Below are 6,760 nucleotides of genomic sequence, written 5' to 3'. Positions count from 1 at the left end.
CACAGTGTGCCAGCTCGCTACTACAGTAACACTTACTTGCCATATGTATACTGGCACAGTGTGCCAGCTTGCAACTACAGTAACACTTTCAGCTCGCGAACATACACGAACTTGCCATTTGTATACTGGTACAGTGTGCCAGCTTGCATGCTACACCTACTACAGTAGAACAACGGTATATAGTGTTTGCGTCGAGAAGTATGGTGCTGCACACTTAGAACAAAACATGTTTGTTACATATATATAACTACTTCGACGGGCAAGAGCGCTTGTTGTGGCCCTTGGCGCGACAGAAGGAGGACCGCGTGAGGCCCAATGGGCCACCTTCGCCACGGTTGCGAATCCGATGCTTCTTCGGGCGGCCAGCCTTCTTCTGGCGAGGAGGTGGCATCATGGTGTTGTCGCGTTGCAGCTCCTCGGCAATGGGCAGCTCGATACCGGCAACCGAGGTCCATGTCGTGTTGATGGCAGAGACTTGGTAACACACCGCACATGCGTCGTAGAGCTCGGGCATCCGCCCAAACGCCATGAGGGCACGAATGTAGTGCCGACACGGCAAGCCCATCTGCTTCATGTACCCGCACGTGCACGACCGAGAGCTGAGATCGACTCGGCGCTTGGCAGAGGCGTAGGCGTCTGGATCCTTGACGTATGCACGCGTCGAGGTACTCTCGTAGACCTTGTACCTCGGGGCCAACGCCTGCTGAGCGTCGATGAGTCCTTGAGCGTACGGCGTAATGACACGCCCTTGAGCGGCCCATTTCTCGGCGTCGCTGCGGTGGGCAAAGGCCGTCGTCATCATGTCTTCCATGTGGTGCATGAGGAAGTGGAAGGGGTCCATCTCGCGAGCCGGCAGGGCCTCGCTGTTCGTGGACTCCACAAAGTTCGTCGTGCGCCAGCCGTACAATGGCGTCGTGTGCAGGTGCGGGTAGAGCGCCCACGTGTGGGGTCGATCTTGTTGTAGTACGTGGCCGCCGCAGGGAGAGCTACGCCCAAGCAGCCCAAGGAGCTGCGGAACGCGGCCTCGGAGGCGCACCCTTGGGCATCGTAGATGATGCCTTGGAGGTCGGGCGTGAACGCGGAGCCGATGTTGTCCACGCCGTTGCAGATCAAATGCCGCGTGCAGTGGATGAGCATGAGGTCCTTCCAGTCGGAGGCTAGGATGCCCGTGCCACGATCGCAGAAGACCGGCGTGCCGTCGAGCTCGATGTCGTTGGTCGTGCAGCAGTTGAGAAACCAGTCGTAGGCTGCTGCCGTCTCGGACGGCACCAGCGCCACGGCGAGAAGGACGTTGCGGTTGTTGCCGTCGCGCCCAACGAGGACGAGCATGGTTCCATTGTAGGCGCGCGCCTTCATGTGCGACCCGTCGATGCCGACGACGCGTTGAAGACTTGGCTGCAACGAGCGTGCGATCGGGTTGCAGATGAACGCACCCCAGAAGATGCCCGCGTCTTCTCGCACACTGCAGGTCGTCGCGTTGAGCTTGCCGAACGTCTCCACCAGCGAGTTGATGAACTCGAAGCCTGCATGGGCCGCACTCTCGTTCGCCGCGATGCACGTGTCCTTGGCGCGGTACATCATCCGGGTCGGGACAATGACGCGAGCAACGTCGGCGACCTGGGCAATGACAGTCGGTGCGGAGGTACGGGGGTTGGCGCGAAAGGCCGAACGGGCTGTCGTGTTCGCCTCCACTTGGCGCTGCGTGATCTTGGTAGTGCCCGTGCAGCCGTGGTGATCCGTGCACAGCGCCGAGACGCGGAAGCCGCGTCGTTCCCCCGTGAGCTTCGTCAGCTTCACCTTGAAGGAACAAGGTGTTGAACTAGAGCAGACGATGGCAACGTGCCGTCCGCCGCTTCGCTTGAGGTCAAGGACCGCGCGCTTGCCTTGTTGCAAAGCAAAGTCTTGGATGCCGTGGATGGCCTCGCGGCGCGTGGTAAAAGTCTTCTTGGGGTGGAGGGTTGCCATTCGAATGTGAGCAAGGTGGCAGTGCGCCCGCCTGGTCGCAAGCCCGCCCCGAGCTCACTTCCGAGTCCGAGCCGTAGCTTGAAATGTGGGTCGTTGGGGTGCTGGCACACTGTGCCAGCGTACAAATATCAAGTGTGTGTAGTTATATGGTGCTGGCACACTGTGCCAGCATACTAATACCACGTGTTTAGATGAATGGGGTGCTGGCACAGTGTGCCAGTATACAAATACCAAGTGTTTGGATGAATGGGGTGCTGGCACACTGTGCTAGTATACAATTATCAAGTGTATTTGACAAATGTCAAAACTGGGTGCACCCTGAGTGTCCAAAACTCAAGTTTTTGGCCACCCAGGGTGCACCCAGTTTTGACATTTGGGATCCAGTTTTGTCGGCAAAAGTTAAAAACCACCCAGTTTTGACATTTTCCCCTCTAGAATCGAACTCGGGTGGCCGGGTTTGACGCGCAGTGCGCCCACTATACTACACTGCCGCTCCCCAGCAATAGCAAAGACAAAGATCCCCCGTGTAGCCTGTAACAGACTGTAGGGGCAAGTGCTGTTAGCGAGCAGCACACGAGGGGGTGGGGTGGCCGAGTGACACAGGTATTGGGGCGGTGTTATCACAGTCTAAAGGGGGTGTAGAGCGTGTCGTGGCGTATGGTAGCCGAGTCTTGTCTCCTGCGGAAACCCGCTACTGTGTCACTCGCAGAGAACTATTGGCGGTTGTTTTTTTCCTACGGCAATTTCGACCATACCTCTACGGTCGTTCTTTTATTGTGCGTACGGATCATGCGGCCTTGCAATATGCCCTTAAAATTGACCAGCCATCCGGACAGTTGGCACGTTGGTTGGACACGCTACAGGAATTTTCCTTCCAAATTCAACATCGGAAGGGAGTGCGCCATGCGAACGCTGACGCACTTTCCAGATTACCGCGGCGCGCCCCTTGTAAATGTGAGTCGGGGACGCATAGGTGTTCGCCGATTCCAAACCCCCCTCAGCCGCTTACGTTGGCCGTCGAGAAGTCGGACACTCCGATGGAACCGGGACCGGCTGACGGGGTTTTGAATCTGCCGCGGTCTGTCTGGATCCGGGAACAGATGATGGATGAGTCATTGGTGTCCTTGCGGAAGCGGTCTGCTAAGGACAATGGGAGTCCGAGTACGGCTGTGGGGCCGCAAACCGCTCTCCGAGATGGTCTGCTTATGTGGCGGGAGGGGTTCCAGGAACGTTGGCGCCTGGTGGTACCAACGTCCTTGCGATTCGAGTTGATTAGAACCCTCCATTGTGACACTCTCTTACATTTAGGGGTGCAGAAGACCTTGTTGACGTTGCAACGTCATTATTTTTGGCACGGCATGGCGACAGATGTCGTAGGGCACGTGCGCGCGTGCCCTGCGTGTGCACGACGTAAGCCGCCGAAACATCCTTACGTGCCGCCTCTCCAGTCGATTCAGGTGTCTCGAGTCAATGAATTGGTGGCACTGGACATATTGGGACCTTTTCCACCATCGGCGAGGGGTAATAAATATTTGCTGGTAGGGGTTGAGTACCTCTCCCGTTGGCCGATGGCCTGGCCATTGCCCGATCAGTCGGCCGCGGCCATTACCGACGCCTTTTTGTTTGGGTATATTATGGATAAGGGGGCGCCTGAGAGACTCCTCACGGACCAGGGCAGAAATTTCTCTTCTAAATTATTGGCGGAAGTGTGCGCGGGCCTTGGGACTAAGAAAGTACGGACATCCCCATACCATCCGCAGACGGATGGTATGGTTGAACGGCTGAACAGGACATTGTCTGCCATGCTTTGCCATACCGTGAGTGAACAACAATCAGATTGGGATCTGCACATCCCCGGGGTGCTTTCGGCGTACAGGATGACGCCTCATGCGGCTACAGGATATTCGCCGTTTTACCTTATGTATGGTCGGGAAAACGTGCCGCCGGTGGATGTGCAATTGGGAACTGGGGTGAAGGGACCTCGTAAACCACTTCCTGAATACATTCAGGACACGGTTCGCCGAGTCACGGAGGCGCGGGAGAATGCCCGCGTGGCTACGGCCAAAGCCCAGGCCCGGAACGAGCGATATGCGCGACGGTCTGAGGGGGAGTGCCCTTGGAAGGTTGGGGACCTAGCCTGGCTTCATTGTCCACAGGTACGTCCGGGGACCTCGCCGAAATTGCACAAACCCTGGCATGGTCCCGTACGCCTCATTGCGGTTCCCAACCCACAGTCAGCACGCGTCCAGATTGGGTCTCGTCGCTGGGTTGTGCATACGTCGCGCTTGAAACCATATGTTGCTCCCTTACATGATGCGTCATCCCCCAATGTTGCCTTGCCGGGGTCTGTTGCTGCTGACTCTCCCCTGCCTGCGTCCATTGATCTTGCTAGAGCGCCTGTCGTACCTGTTCCAGACAGGCCGGCCGTGACATTGCGGGGGACGAGGGGCCCTGCTCGGAGGACGCCTGCCAGGTCTGCGGGACCTTCGAGCCCTGCAGCCCTTCCGACCCAGCTGCGGGCACGGTCACAGGACAAGCCCAAGACTAACTCTTTAGAGACACGGGACGGCGGTGGACTTCCAGCTGCGACAGGGGGATTACCCCCTGTCGTTCCTCGACTTTCATCGCGTTCCCGTTCTGCGAGTGGGCCGCCGACCGTCCGGGACGGGCCGGCGACCCGCACACGTTCCAAATCGCTTACGTTTCGTTGATTGTTGTTGTCTTGTTATTTTTTTCTTACAGTTGTATTTATTGCATGCTTTTTGTACGTTCGTTGATGTTAATTGCGTTGTTGTTGTTGTTCTTGCTGTTACATTGTATGCTTAGTGTCCTTTAGGGGGGGAAGCTCGGTTCGCCGCATTACGATTTGCTATTGGTCAGCCGAGGTCGGCTGGGATTTTTCTACGGGGGAGGGTGGTGTAATGCGGGCGTAAGCGACCTTCCGGATGTGACGTCACGGGGGGTGGAGTCATGTGACGTGGGGGGAAGGTTCGGGTCCTTAAGCGGGTAAACCGGAAGGGGAAGGCAGTCGGGGTGTGAGCGGAAAAGAGTGAGGCCACGCGGGCGAGTGTGGAGAGGGGGGGGCGCCGACGGCCATCGGGAGCCAACCCCGAAGATAAGAGGAAGCTGCGGAGTGGTGTGCAGCTGGAGAGGAGACAGCCAGAAGGGCTGCGTGTTAGAGGCAGCGGTGTGGCTGCCAGGAGGAGCTGCGGAGAGAGAGAGAGAGAGGGCTGCGTGTTAGAGGCAGCGGTGTGGCTGCCAGGAGGAGCTGCGGAGAGAGAGAGAGACAGCAAGAGGCTGTCAGAGCTGCGGAGGGAGAGGAGTTACAGCGAGTACAGCCAAGGGGGGCTGCGTGAGAGAAACAGCAGCGGAGCTGCTGTCGTGGATCGGGCCGACATTGGAGTCAGCACCGTGGAGAAGCTACAGAGTAAAGACAGCCGTGTGGGTGTACAGCACGAACCGAATAAAGGACACTGAGCCAGACATCGTGGTCCAGTCGTTTATTACACTGGTGTCGGAAGTGCAACGGCATGTCGAAACAAGTGAGGAAGAAAGTTAATCCGGCGCCTGCATCGGCTTCTTCGTCCGACGACGACAAACTCCCTCCAACCACGGATCCTGTTGGGGTGGTGGAGGAGAGCCCGGCTGAGGCGACCACGGGAACGGGAGTGGAGGATGTTGGCGCGGTGGCGGGTCCGTCGACATCATCAGACGCGGATCAACGATGGCAAGCGATGGCGGTACAACTGGAGGCACTTAAGGACGTCCTGGCGCATCTATGCCATCTCGTCGCGCCAGGGACGATGGATGATGCAAGTGGTGCTCCGCGGGCCGCCACGTTGCCTGTCCTGCCGCCGCCATTGCCCACGCGGCAAGAGGCCGCCATTTTGCGCGCTCCGTGGCGCCAAACCGCCATCTTGGCCACGCCGCGGGCCGACGCCATTTTGAATTTGCCATCACAACCACCACCATTGGAAGACGGCGGGAAGAGGAGTCGGAGTCGCCACCTTACAACGGTTAAAGAATTTTCCGTCGGTGGGGACTGGAGCGCGTTCGCCTGCCGCTTCTTGGCGGCGGTACGCACAGCAAGATGGACCGATGCGGAGGCTTTGGAGGTGTTGCCGACTCTCCTGGACGACGAATCTGTCCGATTCTTCCGTTCCATAACGACCGATAAGAAGGCAACTTTATGTGGTGTTTTTCAAGAAATGGCCGATGCTTATGAGCCACCAGATGATGCGCATCGGCGATTCGCTCAACGACAACGAGCACTAGAGGAGTCGCCCGTGGCGTTCAGGGGTGCGGTGCTGGAGCTGGCCATGGCAGCTTATCCTGAGACGCCACAGGACCTGCTCGAGCCTCTCATATTAGGGAAAATGTTGGAGCTGTCTCGGGATCTAGGGATCCCCATGCCTGTGTGTGGGCATGAGAAGCTAACTTCCCGGACGGCTGCTAAGTGTCTCGATGCGCAATTCAACCTCCGTCGCTGGAAACAAGTGACGGCGTGGACGGGGGGGCCCGTCAAAGAAGAGGATGCGCTGGGGTGGAACCCTGCGCAGGCTGTCTATGTTCCGGATGACCGGGGCCCTCAACAACTGACGGCCGCCTCCGCTCCAGGGACGGGACGCGGCGGGCCGAGACCGCGCGCGGCGCTACCAGAACGGGGCCGTCAGGAGGCGAGGCCTGCGCTTCGGCGCAACGAGGCCGAATGTTTCCGCTGCGGGCGTAGGGGCCACTACGCCAGAGACTGCTGGGCCCGCTTCCCGGCTCCGCCGCAGCAGGAGGCCTCGGCACC

The sequence above is a fragment of the Lampetra planeri genome, chromosome 23 (assembly GCF_965212315.1).
Source record: "Lampetra planeri chromosome 23, kcLamPlan1.2.h2, whole genome shotgun sequence".
In the NCBI taxonomy this organism is placed as follows: Eukaryota; Metazoa; Chordata; class Hyperoartia; order Petromyzontiformes; family Petromyzontidae; genus Lampetra; species Lampetra planeri.
Note: the sequence above shows the minus strand (reverse complement) of the source record.